The following is a 20,738-nucleotide window of genomic DNA, read 5'->3' as shown; positions in this document are numbered from 1 at the left end:
TGATGGCTTATTCTTCTCTAAAATGAAACAATTTCACTGCCCCATGGAAGCCCTGCCAGTCCATGCTCTAACCTGATAAAGGAAACCGTACCACCGTGATGTATGATTTGGTGGTGACTGTGTCCACCATAAAAATAAAAGAATTGTTGCCTATTTCCACGCCCATGAAGGGTTCCTCTTCTGGGTTGGCAGTGCAGTGAAAGACAGCACTGGGCATGCAAGAACTCCGGGCTGTCCTAATCTGGATAGGTGTTTGTCTCTGGGAAGATTAAAGGATTTCCCCAGCACACTCGCTCCCTGATAGTCTGTAACCGTACCATTGGGGACCGCATTATTATTGAGTATTTGATGCACCTGCACAGGGGCGGGGTAGGCAACATATGCCGTCTGACTGTTGGGGACTAGGGCTTGCAGATGCGGGAAGGGCAGAGGCGGTGCCACTTGAGCAGGCGGTTGTTGGGCTCTGTACAGAACTGTGGTGGGGCCAGGGGCATAGGGCAATTGATTGGGGGCTGGTGCTCCTAAAACATATGGGGCATTTGGTTTTAGCCTCCATTGACCCTGCTTCTGCACTCCTGTGAAATATTTACCATTTCCCACATGTCCAACATGAATACAAGCCACCCGTTCACTGTCTTCTATTCCCCTTATCTGCCTTCTTTAAATGTACGTCTTTAATAGCCGTGCTATCGATCCTATACAAAATGTCTCCCGCTCTCCACACGTCTAGTCAATAGAGTGCATTCTGCCCCTGTCTCTTGTCTATTCTCAATCAAGCTCATTCTTCCTGTGCCACCTTTAAAGCCTCTTCTAGCTCCTTAATTATTATTTTTTTTATCAAGCTCCCCCTTTCATTTTCTCTTGATAGGATATGATAAGTCATTTATTACACGCCTGTACACAATTGTTTCTAGGCGCGAGGCCGATGGTATAGGATTGTAAATGTTTTGATACTGGGCCTGTGATGATGGCTGGGGTGGGGCAGTGGTAGATGGGGGGACCTACATTGGCTTGGTGTATCCTAAGGCAGCACGGGTGGGTCACCCTAGCAGAGACTGTGGTGTGTTTGTGGACCTCTGCATCTCTGTATCTGGTCCAGATGGGACAGAGCAGTAGACCCCTGGTGGGACAGTGGGGAGAGTCTGATTCTCTGACTTGCGGGTTCCCGCAGATAAGTTCACTTTCCACTTCTCCCCTTCCACGCACTTTCCCCCTTTTATCTTTTCCATGCACTTGCACGTTTTTAAAGTCACTGGGCCTAGTAAGATTGTTGTTTTTGTTTCTCCCTTGTTCCCCTCCCTTTGCTTGGTCGCGCTCTGAAACACTTGTGTATGAGCACAATATAAATAGAATATATCATATCATAAGCATAGCTTGTGTACCCTGCTGACCACCCCATATCTACCTTGTTAATTGATGAGGTATGTTGCACTCTTACCCATCCACAACTACCATCTTTGACTCATCATTTGGGCTTGTGTTGCCTTGTTTTGTACCAAACTTTAACTACCATATTTGACTTATCATCCAGCCCTGTGCTGCTTTTGCTTTTTACCTAACTGTATCTATACCTGTATATCTGATGTAGCCACTTGTACCATGAGGCATGGCTTTGCCAGACTATGCACATATCTGATTGACCCTGCATTTCTGATGTTGCCCCATACCATGAGGCGTGGCTTTAACAGACTATGCACATATCTGATTGTCTATGTATATCTGTTGTAGTGCCCTGTACCGTGAGGTGGGGCTTGCCATACTATGCACCTACCTGATTGACCCTGTGTATCCAATATAGCCCCACATACCATGAGGTGTGGCTGTGCCAATGCATGCCTCACAAGAACGACCTGGATGCTGCAACCCGTATGCTTGGGCTTGCACGTTGAATAATGTTTCACTTCTCACTTACTGTAAGTAGGGCCCTGATGCCTGAGGGTTTGGTGCTCTGCTATAAATGTAAAAATAAATAAAATAAATAAACTACACTGCACTATCGCCACCATGGACCCCTCAACGGTCCCAACTAAAACACAACACAAAACCAATAAAAAAACACAAAATCTACTACATATCGTTCAAACAGCCCCCTTTTATCGGGTGAGGAGATCCCCTACCCTTCTTTCTTTATTTTGTCACCATAAAATATAATGCTGCCTTCCTCCCCCAATCAGGAAGGATTCCCTAATTCCTTTATCCTCTTACTTCACAATAATAATAATCATAATAAAACAAATCTGCCATGTGGTCTTTCCACACACCAGCATATACCAGTCCCCTCACTCCCCCACACTTTTCAACAACCACACTCATCCACCATTTTTCTCCCTCTGGACATTTTCTCCTGGAAAAGGTGCCCTTGGGTCTGTTCATTCTCCCAAGTTCCTCTGTCACGGGGTCACATCAATGGCCTGCAACATCCAGGAGCTGCGACCCACTCCAAAAAACAGACAGGAAATCTGGCAACATGGCTCCTATAAACCACTCCAGGTTCTGTTCAAGGGAAAGCCCACTGCAGGTGGGTGCAGCCCCTCCAGATGTGTGGCCAGGAAGCCTCTGTCTCTGTGGAAAATCTTGGATCATGTTGGGTTCACCAAATTTGTAGGGCAGACCTCCTGACAACCAGACGAGAAAAAAGGCAACCCGTTCGGGAAAAAAGCTTGATACACCTATTACAAGGAAAACAATGTTTTAATTCTCACAAAAGAAAATACATGTGAGCAGGGGCATTCAAACTCTACTGCCACGGGGCGCACTTGTTAGTTCAAAGCAAACAGGAATCTAATTTCACCAAAATGCCAGGGGTAATGTACGTGACATCATACAACCCTTGACCTCAGATGACATCACAGGAAGTGATGTCATTTTACCCCATGCCGAAGTGATATCACGGGATGTGATGGCACATGACCCTTCACCCCTTGACAAAACAGGAAGTAGCATCACATAGCATTGTTCATAAGTACAGTCCGAAAAATATGGTTACAATATCACTATAATGTGATACATTTCATACAAGAATGGATCGCCATATGTATCATTAAGATCAGTGTGTATAGGCCCATATTCCCAAAGTAATGTGAATGCAAGCAGATAGCCATGGTCAAATGATAATGATGTGTTATTATATAGCACTTACGCTTAAGCGTTTTATATCGAAGAAATATACGTGCAATATCACCCAACCTGTGCTGGTACTCATTTATTGACCTCAGAAGGATGAAAGGCTAAGTTGAGGTGTTTGAGAACAGACTAAATCAGTGACTCACCCCCTAAAGTGTGCCTGAAATAAACCTTTAATCAGTCTAGAAATTATTATATAGAATTCCAGAAAGACAAATTATTTGGTACTCCTATTCGTTCTTATTTAGGGTCACTACTGAAAGTTTTAGAGTTGTGGAACCCCTGTTCTTTTTTTGTCTTTTTTTTTAAGAGGCCTGAACAAGAAAGACACTCACTCTGGAAGCAAGGAGCCACATGGTGCTGGCCACAGCCGAGGAGCTTGCATTAAAAAAAATAAAAAAAACTTTTTATTTTTATTTTTTATTTTTATGGGGTAGCAAGCAAGACCACAGGGGTAGCAAGGAAGACCTCAGGGGTCAGAGTTGTGACCCCTGGTGACCCCTAAATGACATCCCTGAAAGCAAACAAGACATTTTAAAGGTCAGCAGCATCACCCGTGACGCAAACAATATGCAGTATTATCTAATCATCCTCATTTGTTGTCATAAAGTGTGGTCATTAGCGGATACCAAATGATTGGTTACAGTTCCTTGTGTCGTTCTTCTTCCAGGTGGTCCTTGGCCTTGCTTATTTTGGGGCCACAACACAATTGGTTAATTAGATGAAAAGGCTCCTCTCCCCACATATCAACCACATGATGTGTCCCTGGTAATTAGACATGAGCAAAGTGGATACTCTTGGTGTAACGATAGCTCTCTGAAACATGAGGAGCTCAGTTCAATCCCAGTCACAGTGGCGCCCCTCCATCCCTCGGCACTGTTAGCCTAAATTTGTGACTCTCACCCCCTACACCTCACAGTACACATCACAGGGCGTCCTGCATGTGCTCTCCCCTTGCCTTCTGCCCCCTCCCTGGGCCATCTCTTGTGAACACACTAATCAATGGAACACTGAGGGATTTAGGGGCTCCAAAAGTGGGCATCTGGTAGTTCAAATAGAATGGCTGTGGGTCTGGGGGCACGGGTGCTCTAAATCTGGGATGAGTGTTTTGACAGCTCCAGATCTCCGCCCTGCCTCCCATGAGATCATCCATCAGGGACAGGCACAACCCACCCATGCTTTGCTGTTAACATTACTTTGGAATTACCTGTGCCTGTGGGGTGAAACAATGAAGGGTTATCTCTTAATTGATAGAATGACCTTCACGTCTACTGCCTGAGATGAAAACGGGAATAGGAACATGCACTACTGCTAAAGCCTACATCTATTATTCAATGGTACTGGGTCTTGATCATTCTAGGCGTAGCTTCCAAAATGGCAGCAGTTCAGTATATTTTGCCGCTAAAAATCACGAACTGCTACAACCACTACACTCATTACAAGCCCGAATATCCTATCACCCGTGGTATGCACCTCCCCCCTGCCACCTCGTGTCATCATCTACAAGGGCCCCTAGCATATGGTTATCAATATAAACCATTTGGGGGGACAGGGAAGCTGGCATGCATCCCAACACCTCAGCTCCTGCCCTTTTCTATTCTGTCGCAGACAAAGGTCAGGATACTCCTGGAACGGGTACAATATGCCACTCTCCCAGGTTGAAGACCATTCCAGGGGGCACTTGAGTAGTATACAACACTCTTAACATAACATGCAGTTATTCGTTTTTGCGGATGAATGATGCTCATGGGTGCTGTAGAATGGCTAGTAGTTTGGATAGTTTCTAAGTTCTGCATCAGAATTGCCTCAAAACCGTATACTATGGCTTTTTTGCCAACATATTTGGAAAAAACAGCTGCTTGGCACCACTTATGTAATATAGATGTGTAATATGAAGCAAGTATTACAAATATTTCCAAGGATCCTTTTAATTTCCATTCTGGCCCAGAAGCAAGTATTACATGCCTGCCATTCAAGGCATGGGACGCTAGGGACGGGTCAAAACAGCCTGTATTTGATGAATGAATGACAGAGCCAGTCATGAATAGTTCATCCACGAACAATGCATATACTGTCAGGCAAGAAGAATGTACTCAAATACAGGCAAGAATAACATACTGGCGCTAGCAAAGAAAACTAAATACGTAGTGTGACATAGAATAATCAGGAAAGACCAGTGCACCCAATGGGTAAGACATATGGGAGCCAGGAGATAATAGTACACACATAGTGTGACATAGTGGAGACAGGCAAAACTAGTGCACCCACAGGGTAAGACATATGGGAGCCAGGAGCTAATTGTGCACGTGTGGTGAGACATAGAGGAGTCAGGCAAAACTAGTGCATCCAAAGGGTAAGACATATAGGAGCCAGGAGATAAGAGTGCACATTTGCTGTGACATAGTGGAGTCAGGCATGACTAGGGCACTCACAGGGCAAGACATACTGGGGCCTCTAGAGAATACTTCAAAAGTGGTGTGACAAGTCAGGCAAGACCAACACACAGTTTAAGACATATGGGAGCCAGGAGATAATAGTGCACACATGCTTGGTCCATAGAGGAGTCAGGCAAGACTAGTGCACACGTGGGTGTAAGACATACTGGGGCTGGGAAACAATAGTTCACAAGAGGTGTTACACAGTGGAGTCAGGCAAGACTAATGCACCCACATGGTAAAACATATGAGAGCCAGGAGATATTAGTGAACACATTGGATGACCTAGAGGAGTCAGGCAAGACAAGTACACACACATTGTAAGACATACGGGGGCCAGGAGAGAATAGTTCACAAGTGGTGTGACATAGAGGAGGCAGGCATGATTAGTGCACCCACAGGGTTATACATACTGGGGGCAAAAAAGAAGTAGTACACACGTGGTGTGACATAGTAGAGTCAGGCAAGACTAGTGCACCACAGAGTAAGACATATGAGAGCCAGAGATAATAGTGCACACGTGGTGTGACACAGTGGAGTCAGGCATTACTAGTGCACCCACACGGTAAGACATATGAGTGCCAGGAGATAATAGTGCACGTGTAGTGAGACATAGAGGAGTCAGGCAAGACAAGTGCACATACAGTGTAAGACACGCTGGGACTGGGAAAGAATAGTTCACAAGTGGTGTGACATAATGGAGTCAGGCAAGACTAGGGCAGACACATAGGGTAAGGCATATGGGAGCTAGGCGATAATAGTGCACACGTGGTGTGACATAGTGGAGTCAGGTAACACTAGGGCACACACAGGACTCGCCATATTGGGGGCTGGAGAGAATACTTCACAAATGGTGTAACATAGTGGAATCAGGCAAGACTAGTGCGCACACAGGTTAAGACCTATGGGTGCCAAGAGATAATAGTGCAAACATGCTTGGTCCATAGTGAAGTCAGGCAAGACTAGTGCATACACATGGTAAGACATACTGGGGCCAGGAGAGAATAGTGCATCAGTAGTGTTACATAGTGGAGTTAGCCAAGACTTTTGCATCATAATAGTAAGACATACGGGAGCCAGGAGATAATAGCGCTCACATGGTGTGGCAGAGTGGAGTCAGGTAAGACTAGTGCACGCACAGGGCAAGACGTACTGGGGCCTGGAGATAATACTTCACAAGTTGTGTGACATAGTGGAGTCAAGCAAGAATAGTGCAGCCATAGGTTCAACCTTATGGGAGCCAGGAGATAATAGTGCACACGTGGTGTGACATAGAGGAGTCAAGCCAAACTAGTGCACCCACAGGGGAAGACATTCTGGTGCCAGGAAAGAATAGTTCACAAGTGGTGTGACACAATGGAGTCAGGCAAGACTAGTGCACCCACATGGTTATACATACGGGGGCCAGGAAATAGTAGTACACACGTAGTGTGACACGGTGGAGTCAGGCATGACTAGGGCACACATATAGGGTAAGACATACGGGAGCCAGAAGAGAGTAGTGCACATGTGCTGTGACACAGTGGAACCAGACAAAACTACTGCACACATAGCGTAAGACATACTGGGGCCAGGAGAGAATAGTGCACCCGTAGTGTGACATAGTGGGGTCCGCCAAGACAAGTGCACCCACAGGGTAAGATATACTGGGGCCAGGAGATAATAGTGCTCACATGATTCGTCCATTGTGAAGTCAGGCATGACTAGTGCACACACAGGGTAAGACATACTGGGGCCAAGAGAGAATAGTGCACCATTAGTGTTACATAGTGGAGCCAGCCAAGACTAGTGCATCATGATTGTAAGACATATGGGAGCCAGGAGATAATAGGGCTCACGTGGTGTGGCAGGGTGGAGTCAGGCAAGACTAGAGCACACACACGGCAAGACATACTGGGTCCTGGAGAGAATACTTCACAAAGTGTGTGGCATAGTGGAGTCAGGCAAGAATAGTGCACCCATGGGTTACGACTTATGAGGATAATAGTGCACAAGTGGCGTGACAAAGAGGAGTCAGGCCAGACTAGTGCACACACAGGGTAAGACATACTGGGGCCAGGACAAAATAGATCACAAGTGGTGTGACAGGCAAGACTAGTGCACCCACTGGGTTATTCATACGGGGGCCAGGAAGGAGTAGTACACACATGGTGTGACATAGTGGAGACAGGCGAGACTCCGGCACCCACTGGGTTCTACATGCTGGGGCCAGGATAGAGTAGTGCACACGTAGTGTGACACAGTGGAGTCAGGCATGACTAGGGCACACATATGGGGTAAGACATACGGGAGCCAGAAGAGAGTAGTGCACATGTGGTGTGACACAGTGGAACCAGACAAAACTACTGCACACATAGCGTAAGACATACTGGGGCCAGGAGAGAATAGTGCACCCGTAGTGTGACATAGTGGGGTCCGCCAAGACTAGTGCACCCACAGGGTAAGATATACTGGGGCCAGGAGATAATAGTGCTCACATGCTTGGTCCATTGTGAAGTCAGGCATGACTAGTGCACACACAGGGTAAGACATACTGGGGCCAGGACAAAATAGATCACAAGTGGTGTGACAGGCAAGACTAGTGCACCCACTGGGTTATACATACGGGGGCCAGGAAGGAGTAGTACACACATGGTGTGACATAGTGGAGACAGGCGAGACTCCGGCACCCACTGGGTTCTACATGCTGGGGCCAGGATAGAGTAGTGCACTCGTGGTGTGATACTGTGGAGTCAGGCACGACGAGGGCACACATATAGGGTAAGACATATGTGAGCCAGAAGAGAGTAGTGCAGCAGTAGTGTGACATAGTGGGCTCAGCCAAGACTAGTGCACCCACAGGGTAAGATATACTGGGGCCAGGAAATAATAGTAAACCTGTGGTGGGACATAGTTGAGACAGGAAAGGCTAGTGCACCCACAGGGTAATATACAGTGGGGCCAGGAAAGAATAGTGCACATGTGGTATGCCACAGCAGAGCCAGGCACAACTAGTGCACCCACCGGGTAAGACCTATGAGTGCCAGGAGATAATAGTACATGTGTGGTGAGACAAAAAAGGAGTCAGGCAAGACTAATGCGCAAACAGAGTAAAACATACTGGGAATGGGAAAGAATAGTTCACAAGTGGTGTGACATAGTGGAGTCGGGAAAGACTGGGGCAGACACATAGGGAAAGGTATATGGGAACCAGGCAATAACAGTGCAAACGTGGTGTGACATAGCGGAGTTAGGTAAGACTAGGGCACACACAGGGCAAGTCATACTGGGGCCTGGAGAGAATACTTCACAAATGGTGGAACATAGTGGAGTCAGGCAAGACAAGTGCACACACAGGTTAAGGCCTATGGGTGGCGGCAGATAATAGTGCACACGTGTTTGGTCCATAGTGAGGTCAGACAAGACTGGTACACACATATTGTAAGCATACTGGGGCCAGGAGAGAATAGTGCATCAGTAGTGTTACATAGTGGCGTCAGCCAAGACTAGTGCATCATAATAGTTGACATATGGGAGACAGGAGATAATAGGGCTCGCGTGGTGTGGCAGAGTGGAGTCAGGCAAGACTAGAGCACACACACGGCAAGACATACTGGGGCCTGGAGATAATACTTTACAAGTTGTGTGACATAGTGGAGTCAGGCAAGAATAGTGCACCCATAGGTTAAGACTTATGGGAGCCAGGAGATAATAGTGCACACGTGGCGTGACAAAGAGGAGTCAGGCACAACAAGAGCACACACTTAGGGTAAGACATAAGGGAGCCAGAAGAGAATAGTGCACGCGTGGTGTGACACAGTGGAACCAGACAAAACTATTGCACACATAGGGTAAGACATACTTGGTCCAGGAGAGAATAGTGCCCCAGTAGTGTGACATAGTGGTATCAGCCAAGACTAGTGCACCCACAGGGTAAGATATACTGGAGCCAGGAAAAATAGTGCACACCTGGTTTGACATAGTGGAGTCAGGCAAAACTAGTGTACACAAATGGTAAGTCATACTGGAGCCAGTTATGAATAGAGTACAGAAGGGTTGTGAAATAAAGGTGGAGTCAAGCAAGAATAGTACACATATTAGGTACGTAATACTGAAGCTAGCCAATATCAGTGCACACCAGGCAAGAACATTGTACACATTTGGCATGAATGACTGGAGTCAGATTAGACAGTGAGCAGACACATACATCAGAAATGCTGACGTCAGGCAGGTGCACACAGGTAAACAACCACCCTTGAAATGCTGGAGTGGACACACAGGCAAACGTACATAGGTTTGCAAAGGCACAGGGAGGGGCTGAGTTGGGTTTAAAGTACATTTGCTCTTCCTCAAAAGGCATTTGCTCTGCTAGAATGTTCGCTAGAAAAGCTTATTACCTTGAACTGCACTGCAGTAGCAACGTGGGGCGAGGGCATTAAGGCACTGAGTGAATTCAATGAATCTTCCCAAAGCAATGCTGTTAGTGTAACGCCACCTCGGAGCATACAATATTTAGCGTACATTAACTACAAGAATGTGTTTTCTTTCCAATATAATACATCCTTCCACTGTTAATAGACCACAATGAAGGAAGCGGTGTCAACTCTTCTCGGAAGTTCACTGGAGCTAACAATGTTAAATAATCCTTTGAACATTGCCAGGGTGCCTTAGCAGTGACATGGCACCACTGTTGGAAGCTCACACTGCTTATCTCAATTTAACAGCATTTTTAGAGCGCATCCTGGCGCTATCATAGACAGGACGATAGAGAGACATAGAAAACTAAAAAGGAGCTAAGGGCTAAACAAATAAAATAGATACGTTTTAAGACGGCGCCTAAAAGACAAATAACCATCCACTGCCCGAAGGACACGAGGTGGGGATTTCCACAAAGAGGTGGCAGCCACCAAAAGGACCGACTGCCAATCTGAGCAAGTTTGAACCGTGGAACTTCCACCAGACAAGCTTCAGCTGACCTTAGGTCCTGAGGAGCAGAGTCGGCCTTAGGGGGGGGCGAGCCGGGCGACCGCCCGGGGCGCCACGCCCCCCAGGGCGCCATTTGCCCCGGCCACGCCAGCTCGGAGGAGTCTTTCAAGGGCTACCCCGAGCTGGGGTTGTGGGAGAAGGCACAGCAGGTGGCCTTTTACTGCAAAATATGCCCGCGGCAGGGGGGTGCATTTAAATGCGCCCCTCTGTCACGGGCACTTTTCACAAGAAAAGGCATCATTAGGCATTAGCCCCACACCACGCCAGCTTGGGGGAGTCTTTCAAGGGCTCCCCCGAGCTGGCGTGGTGGCAGAAGGCCTGGCAAGCGCCTCATTGCCATTGAATGAACCCGTGGCGGCGGGCTCATTTATTGGCAATGGGGTGCTAACGCGCCCTTTTTAACCTCCTCGCCAGAGCTAGGAGGTTAAAAAAAAAATGGCCCCTCTGGGTCCGCCCCCTTCCGCCCCGCCCCCTGTTAACCAGGGGGGCGCCAATTCGCCCAGGGCTCTGCTATCCTTAACGCCGGCCCTACTGAGGAGGGGCATATAACCTGCATTTCGCTTGTAGAAATACAGCTCCCAGGCCATGCAGAGCCTGATGCACACAAGGGGGGCATCTGACCAGTTTTAAACTAACCTTTCCCCGCAGGAGTGTAACCAACGGAGCAATCTGAGTTATACACCTTAAATACAGACAATGGGATAGCATCCATGGGTGAGGCGGGCCTCAACCTATTTGCGGCCACTATAATATCGTCCAAATTTAACATGGGAAAACATCCCAGGCAGGGCCCACCATAGCCTCGTGTACCTGCCTCTGGCTGGGATTGCAATGAACTCAGGCTAGACACACAAATGTCATCACAACATTTCTCCATCTTATCCACAAATAAAAAGGCAAAAGAATCCCATAAGTATTGAGACGCCTTGAGCACTGATCCAGTTGGGGTGGCTGACAAAGCGCGCACCAATCTAAAAAGCTCATGAGATTGGTTCAGAGACTTATAGCTCTGTTGCTCAGATATCCACAATTTTGTACTGTATATTTCTTCTTTTAAATTGTTATTTTACAACATTGTGAAATGATGTAATAAACCAAAACAGAATTGAGAAAAATAGTAATAGAAATACCATGTTTAATCAAGATTGGAAGCTGGGACAAGGTTTCCTGGTCCACAGTTAACCCTTATGGTCCTTTTAATTAAGGCAACACATAGTACGATGGATGGGATGGAGAATAACTCTCACAGCAGAAGAAAAGACCGATTTAGGAAGATGGCAAAATGTCTGTTTTATTTTCAATTGTCTGAAACAGGAAGTACAACGGACATCAACGGACGTCACACAACATTTCATTAAAAGACAATACTTTTATAGCAAAAACTCATCATAAGTGACATCACTACATGGCAAACTTCAAAAACCTACACAGGATTGTGATTGGACTAAGTGGAGTATCTAAGTATACTTTCTATAAGGGATTGGATTGTGATTGGGTCTCTATATTCAGGTGGGCATCTCATGCCCTCCCTCAGTGCCAGTCATCTTTGACATTGATTAGAAAAACAATATATCAGTGGCTCTCAAACAATAAGGCCCTGTGTTATATAGCCCTATACAATTGGTTGGCACACGTGTACCCTTCTGGAACATTTGATTCTTTAGCAGCACGTAAGCTGATACCCCAGGTGCTGGTGGGTGGACTTGACCATACCTCCCGACCCATTTAGCCTATCATCTCCCATCACTGATGCCTTCTGCCATTCAGATTGTTTTTGAAGTCAGCCTTGTAGTAGCTTTTCTTCTCTGGAAATATAAGTGCGTGTGAGTACATTTTTATCAAGGTTCAAGCTTGCAAGCCCACATCTGTTTCCATCTTGGACTCAGGTGACAGGAGACCATGGATTGGCCCATTTTTCTAGCATTTAATTGTCCTGAATAAAGAAACTTGGCACACATGGTGTTCTCTCTTTGCAACTTAACAAGGGATGCCTCAGTGTCTCGCATGCACTGTTCTTCAAGGACTGATAACCAGTTTTGTCTACTTTAGCCTTTGACACCAGGCCAATCAGTCTTCCTTTGGTCCACCTTCGAGTCTTGACTTATTTCTTTGCTGCAACACACACACACACAGCTATCAATCCTCCTTTCTACATAGGCTGAGCTTACTAAAATTGTGATATTGAATGTCCAGATTCTACATATATATATAAATATATTGGCGGCACTGCCTACAGTCCATTCACTATATATAGCCAGCCCTTACGATTACTTAGTATACTTGCATCACAGCATCTGTTCAGTTATAAACGACTTGCATTTTCTGCAGTTCTTCTTCACACGTGCAATCTTCATTCCGCACAAGAAAGTCTTCTCGATTCTTTACTTCGCCATCATATTCTATAAGGTCTATGCCTTCTCTTCTTTGGTCATCCTTCTCAGTACGTAACGCTCATTATTTGTGACGTCACCAGCCTCTCCTTTTCACATCTTCACACTTCGTCAGGGATCTCCCTCAGGAGACCGTCATCCCTTCGGGGATACATCAAATAGGGTTTTCTCAGTGGATACCGTGTCTCAAAGGCTTCACGTGAGATAGGTACCTATACTGGCGTTGCACATGTCACAATTTCCAGTTTCCAACATATAGGCAAAATAGGGAGAGGACTTCCTGCAGAGGCATTCAGGTGCTCCTCTACAACAGCTTGTAAGTTACGTAGTGGGCTACATCCGTCCCTTCCCATCTTGAGCTGTAGCTAGTATTTGAAGGTTATGGCACAGGGCACAATAGAAATATTTGCGTGCACAGGAAATGTATAACTCAAAATATCTAATTATGACACTTTTTAGGGATATGCAGCACATTCCATATTTGTTTCTCTGAATTATGCTATTTGTCATTTTGCTTTTAAGTTGTACATACAGGGAGGCTAGTTACGGAATGTATGAGAGTTTGCAAGTAAAGTCAGGACAGGATGTGCTATTCTCACCCGGGAAAGGCAGATTAACCAATCACAATCTTCCTTCCCCGGGCGCATTTGTGCCTTCACTCCCAGGTGCGATTAAAAAAAATAAAAATATAAACAAAGATGGCTGCCGCCATTAACCTAGAAAGGGACTGGGTCCCTTTGCGGATGAAGGCGCCATTTTGGAATCTGATTTTCATGGACGCCGTCATCCGAAAAGGCACCTAAAACATTTTCTATTTTTATGGCAACAGCAATTCTTTTGATTTTTTTTTCCATTGCAACGGGAGATGGGGTCGTGCGGAGCTCATCTCCCTTCAGAAGGGAAAACATTTTAAAAATATGCGCGCCCAGGTAAATCCCAGGGTGCGGATAGCTTTCACACCCTGGTGGCGGGTCGAACATTGGATTTAACAGCCCACAGCCCAAGCTGAGGCCTGAGCGGAGAGAGGTCCTACAAAGCTCGGAATGGCGGGCCTTTAATCCCATATACACCCCGCCACTGGGTCGTGAAAGCTACATTAACTAGTGAAGTGGGACAGCTGGGATGTCTGCAAATGCTCTCTTAGGTTGTATTAACAAGAACAGATTACCTGATTTGGTCTTCGTTTCCAAAAGACATGTCGATTTTTATGCATTTTGTGAATAAAGTGTGTGGCGACACAAATAAAAGTAAACATGCATCTTTGCTTGTCAAACAAGTTTTTAGCCTACCTGAATATTTACAAACTAACCAATCAACTGCAGGCTGCGGTGGTGAGTTGGAATCAACATTTAGATGGACCGTCACAGTTTTAACACGAACATTATCAGCTTTCTGGAAGGTCACCTTCAGAGTAAAGGGTCAATCAAGAGGAACTTGCCCTCATGACAAGTTCCCCATACGTTGCTGCCTGCCGGCAGTCCTTGCATACATCAGTGGTGAACATTGAACCGAAAGAGGAGCAACAGGGATGTAACTGAGATCACAGCAGGAAGCTTTGGCGGGTGACCCCCAGGCACCAACTGTAGCACTACATCTTACATGTTACACCTTAAAATGGAACGGCATGTATTTATTTATGTATTTTTATATAGCGCTAAAGTCGCCCAAAGACTTCAAAGCAAGAACAGAGAAAAAAAACATGATACGTAACAAAATACATAACAAAAAGGAGAGCCGGAAATTACATCACGCCAATAGGAAGGGAAAAAATAAACAGTCTTTCCAACAATCATGAAGCATACAGTGCATTCACAGATACACTTCCTGATGTAATGTAGGTCCTAGACAAGCTCAAGTACCAACCTCAAACTGGGTGAAGCATTGGGAAGATCTTTATGATCCAAAATGCGGGGGATTACTGCCACCACACCCCACACCTCAAGAGCACAGTCTCTTTTCTTCTGGGAGCACCAGTTGTCTATTTCAACCCTACGCAAGATCTTAAGGTCGGATGACCTGAAAGCCTCTCCATTGTGTTACTTTCCAGAGAGAAGGCATCAAAAGGCATGACTGACAATGTGAAGCCCGAAACAAGAGGCTTTCTTTTCTTTTTTTTCCCTCTTTTTTTTTTTTTTTTTTACAAATAAATACTGAAAGACAACAGGATGATTTCTTCCTGAATTGTGTAAAAATCAGTAATCACGGAAAACTGGGCGCCTTATTTATTATCAGGTGCAGCAACAATGCCATAATGACTGTATGATGTGCAACAGGAGTGTAATAAGAGTGCATGAGCTGCGACCTGCTGGCCAGTACAGCTCCACTAGTGGGTCTGCGGTCAGTCTCCGCAGACTGCACAATGAGATGCACCCATGTTATAGGGGGGAGTCCCACCTGGCTGTGTCTATCACAAACAGTTCAGACCCCTCAAAGACCGGCTTTCACTGTGTGCCAAGTCTAGCTTTGTATACAATGCAGCGTGTGCCCAGCGCATTTCACAATGTTGAAAAGTACTAAATATATCAGATACAGTAAGAGGGGATCATTGAGAGGATGGGGGCAAACAGACTGTAGTCAACACAAGCTAAGTGGAACCCCCCTCTTTAGCGATGGTTATTCACTTATTCTGTATATAATGGTGGCATAGTCAGTAGTAATGTGCATGTTGCACACTAATTAGTAATTAGTTTCTCGTTACTAACCAGTTGTTACATATTAATTGTATATGTATTAATGCATTGTTAATGCACCTCAACAGAATATGATTCTCCTATTTCTGTGGCTATTGCCCCTGCTTATATTTTGATAGACTACCTTTAGGTTGGTCGACCAATAGCAGTGTCACAGTCAGACTGAAGTCGACTTTCGTTCCAGATGCAGGGCTGGGGTGAAGTCAGTTACACGTCGGGTGGTTTGACATTTGCAGGAACTGAATCTGCTCCCGCCCTAAATGCCTTCTAGAGGCGCCGACATGTTGTGAAGCCCATGGATTCCCTGACTGGCATATCAGCCTCAGGCATTTAAACCGAAATACATGAAAGGGCCCCTTGCAGTTGGCTGTGTTCGCAGTCCATACAGGAATCCCGCGGGCCTGTACAGGCGCAGTTGTGGAATGCGAAGAGAAACATTTTCTTAGAGTTGGGTCCGAATTGGCACCGTTTGCAGCCAGCCTGGAAGAGCGGCGAAACCCTACACCTAAAGCGGCTTACCCGAGCTGCCAAGCCGTAAGCCAGGGGGCTTCCAGGGCTAACAGCCCGGCTCCCTGCCCGCCGGAACAGGTGTTTCACAGATGAATACAAGAAAAGGAATCTCAGGCCCTGTTCCCCCTCGAGAGCTGCAAACAGTCCCAGCCAAGCCCCAGAAATGCAGACAACGCTAGCGCTGGAGGGTGCGGCTGGATTTCTAACAAGACAGCAGGGCTATTTGGGTGATGCGTGGGGTGGGAGCAGCGTCAGAGGTGGCTTTATTTGAATTACACTTTCACCTCTTTGAGCCTTTCGTGACAATAGAAAAAAAGCAAGATATAAAAACGGTATTAAAAACAATGGAGTTAAAACACAGCAACGGTCCTTAAAGATTGAAACGTAATAAATTGCATCCACCATATAGAACGATTCATGGAATATAAAACTACATCAAATTAAATAAAACACTCTTAAAACGAAGTCCAGAGATCACTCTTCGCAAATGGGGAGAGCTGGGAAGGGCCGGAGTAATACTAGGTTTAACATCCCCGCTCACAGACCCAAAAGCGCCTACATACTCAGAAACTCTATACTCAAAGGCTACATATCTTCGTTGCTCTGTAACGCCAGGCCCCATAAAGTAAGCTTTCAGCTGATTTGGTGATGATCATATCAAAGTCCCCCAGAAAAAATGACAATGCGGCATTCACGTTATCCAGGAATCCTCTTCTGTGACCTGGTAAGACAATGGCCGGTCATACGAGAAGAAAATGTGTCTGGTCTTCCATCTCTGCCGGCATGCAGCTAACCAAGCACCTGTTTCCTTTCCAACTCACACTAGGTGACTATCGATGGGACATTTTTGCAGGGGGACATTATATGTGCCATGGCCAGGGTCGGACTGGGACAAGAAATAGGCCCGGACACCCAAAAAAACGTGGTCCACCCCTCGCCTCATGACCCTTGACTTCTGATGACAGCACTGGAAGTGATGTCATTTGACCTCACCCCAAAGAGACATCCCCGGATCTATGAAACACGACCTTTCACCCCTTGTCAAAATATGAAGGGCATCAAATAGCATTGTTCCTAAGAACACTATGAACAATATGGTTATGATTTCACTAATGTGATATACATGTCATACAAGAATTGATCACCATATGTATCATTAATATCTGTGTTTATAGATCCATATTGTCAAATTGCTGTGAATGCAAGCAGACGTCCAAGAACAAATGAAAATGTTGCTGTATAGCACTTACGCTTAAGCTCTTTTTTATAGAACAAATATGCATACAATATCACCCAAACAGTGTTGGTACTCATTTATCGACCTAAGAAGGATGAAAGGCTGAGATGGCCTTGCTGGGATTCGAACCTACAGATCACACACACATTGCAACAGCAAGCGCTCAACCCACTGAGCTATCATATTGGCTATAGTAAAATGAGCAATTATTCTGTAGTGGATACCACTAAACTGGTAACTGAGATTTAACAGCAGACCAGTTAAGTTCATCTGCACGACTGGTGCAAAGTTGGCCGCATGTCAAGCCTGCATGCATCTACTTTCAGGCTTCAGAGGTTGGCAAAATAGGGAAAGCAGCACACTCACAGGACATCCCATACTCTGAGCACTTGTTACCTCATACATGCAAACAAACATCCTAAATAGCATGCCAGGGAGATGGGAAAGATAGACACATTACAACAAAGCATTCATTGTGGCACAATGCAGTCAATGGCCACTTGATGTACTATGGGCAAATATTTCCACACTGTACATAAGCTTTTAGGCACAAGGATTTTGTCAAGTGACCAAGGAAACCAAGGTGGAATGTCTTGTGATGATCGTAACAGAGACAACAGCAGAAAAAAACATGCTATTACTGCAACTTGCGAATGGCAAAATACATAGGCTGAAATGGATGCTTATTCTACTCTAAAATTGGTTGTTTATCACTAATATCACTAATAGATATTTATCACTAGTACAACAGCACAGCCACTCCACCGTGCATAATGACAGCCGCTGGCTCGGCAGCAGCCCTGGCCCCTAAACTTTACATGTCGCAGCAGCTTGTGAATGATGCATGCATCATAATTTATGATGCATGCAAATCAATCATCCATGCAAGGTAACATCTGTTACCTTGCTTTGATTAATTATGCTGTTGCAGGTGTATTTTTTATTTTTTTAATTATATATTTTTTTCAAAAAAATGTTTTGGCACATTTTTTTTGCCAAACCGGCCCAGCCGTGGGCAGAAACCGGCCTCCACACCCCAGGGACGATTTCGGCCCTGCCACGGGCCCAGAGGCTGCCAAGGGGCCAATCCGACCCTGGACAAGGGTTGCTGTCAATCTAGTGGGTTGGAATATGGCCAGTCTGCCGAAGAAATTGGGGGACCCTGATTTAAAGGACTTTGTCACCAGCTTTGATCTTATCATACTGCAGGAGACCTGGTCCTTTAAACCGTGGGTACTGAGTGGAGGGTTATCTAAATTGTTTCAGAAGCCCATAGAAAGGGTCCTTATCAAGCCACCTGGGGGGCTTCAGATATCTTTAAGGACAAGCGTATGCAGACAGGCTTTGGAATATCAATTAAACACTTAGGGCCTGATTCATGGAATATTTTGCACACTGAAAAGTGACTTTGCGCACTTTTCAGCGCACACAACTCCTTTTCCCGATTCATGGATCAGACTTTGCCTGTATTTCCGGGATTCTGCCATGGGACGTCATGTCTTTGCATGCAGTTGAGATCTTTGTGCAACACTCCACGCAAAGTGTGGGATGGGTCTATGCATATAAATAAATAGGGGCGGAACATGCGTATTCCCCATTGTCCTGGCAAAATGAGGAAGGACAAGGAATAATGTGGACGTGTTAAGGGATGGGCCAAGCAAAGAAATTGCACGCCCTTTCGGGTGCAAACCCAACTGAATTCAGGGATTTCAATGTGCAACTTGATGTCAGGAAAAGTCACACGCAAACCTTGTGAAATCACAGCCACATGATAGGAGGCGCAAAGCACTATGCGCATAGGATCCAATGCGCAAAGGTAACGTTTACATAGCAATTTAGGGGTGACGGCACATAGTTGAGGTACCGCTTGGAGTTAGGGGGGATCTTATGCAGATTAGTGGGGTGCTGCCTTGAATTATGGGGTTCACAGCAGGTTTATCAGGCGCTGCCTTGAGTACGCGAAATGCTTCACAGATTATCAGGGTGCATTATTGAGTTACGGGGGTTTGTACGCAGTGTCTCCGGGGTACTGCCTTTGCTTTGGGGGAAGCCCTGCAGTATTGCTGCGTTGCATGATGATGGAGATAAGCTTGGCTTGACGCAAAGGTTGGTATATGCTGCTGGTTTTGGTTTGCATGGGGGCATGTCGTGGGCATTCTGGGCGCTTCTCTATTTTCTTTGCGCCTATTGTTACTTTGCGGTTAGAATACCATGAATAAGTGGAACTCACAAAACATACTTTTGCGTGCTGGTAGATGCAGAGTTGTTTTATGCGCAGAGTACTTTGCAGGGACTTTTTCTCTTTTTCTCTAGGTATCAGAGACTCTGCCCTAAGATGGATCTCCTTCTTCCTATCAAACTACTCTCAAATCGTGCTCCGCCACTTCTCATCACCGGCTCAGGGAGCCTCCCTGTCTCCTCTCCTCTTCAATATATACCTAAGTCCCCTCCCAGCACTGATTCGCTCTCATAATCTCACCTGCTATAACTAAACGGATGACACCCAGATCATTTTCAAGATCCCCAAATCAACCGGCCTCCCCCCAGGCCCTGACCTTGCCTCCTTCCTCTCTGAAATCGACCAACGGCCTCAACCCAGGCAAAACTGAAATCCTAATATGCAGCAACTCTTCTCTCATTCCCCAACCAAACCCCTGGCCACACTCCCTAGTAGCCCCTCCTACAGAATCTACATCTGTAAAGAGCCTAGGATGCATCCTGGACTCTGACTTATCTCTCTCTCCCCACATCAACACCATGTCCAGAACCTGTCACTGTCACCTTCACATCCTCGGTTGGGTCTTCCCCCATCTCTCCTACCCACAGAGAGTCTCTGCAATCCTTGCTATCATCCTCTACCGCTTAGACTATGCCAATTCCCTCTATCTGGGCATGCCTGCTCATCAGCACAGGAAACTACAATGACTCCTCCTTGCCCTCACACCCAGAGAACACATTGCCCTGGCCCTCACAGAACTAGAATTGGATGTGTGAGAAATTGTCCCTATATTGGAGGTGCGCAAACCCAAGAATCTCGTCAAATGAAACCAATCAACAATGAGTAATGAGAAGAGAGGTATGCAGCAGCAGTGAGGATATGGGGGGGTCATTTCTCAAAAAAGCCCCACGAATTAGTTAGAGAACTTTAAACACGTTATCCTCATTGCCCGCCCTTCTTACAAATAACTAGTAGTATTCCACATTAAGAGGGGTAATAAAAGACAACAATGTTTGGTATTAGATGCTGATATTGGCCAGCATTTAACTCTTCAAGTTTTAATGAGAATATATACATTTACAAATACAAGTTCCTAAACAACTAAAAAAAACGCCAACACGTGTTTCAACCCTGCTGGGTCTTCTTCAGGGCGTATAGGTAAGTAAATAA

At 45.8% G+C, this 20,738-nt stretch overlaps 1 protein-coding gene across 1 annotated transcript in view; it reads left to right on the top strand.

Annotated features, from left to right (window-relative positions):
* Positions 1 to 20,738, top strand: part of LOC138492163 (uncharacterized) — a 1,449,912-nt gene that overhangs the window by 1,142,204 nt on the left and 286,970 nt on the right. The gene's annotated exons all lie outside the window — the stretch shown is intronic.

Source organism: Ambystoma mexicanum, chromosome 10 (assembly GCF_040938575.1).
Source record: "Ambystoma mexicanum isolate Mex_15411 chromosome 10, UKY_AmexF1_1, whole genome shotgun sequence".
In the NCBI taxonomy this organism is placed as follows: Eukaryota; Metazoa; Chordata; class Amphibia; order Caudata; family Ambystomatidae; genus Ambystoma; species Ambystoma mexicanum.
The sequence above is the reverse complement of the archived record's forward strand: the minus strand, read 5'-3'. Positions and strand labels throughout refer to the sequence as shown.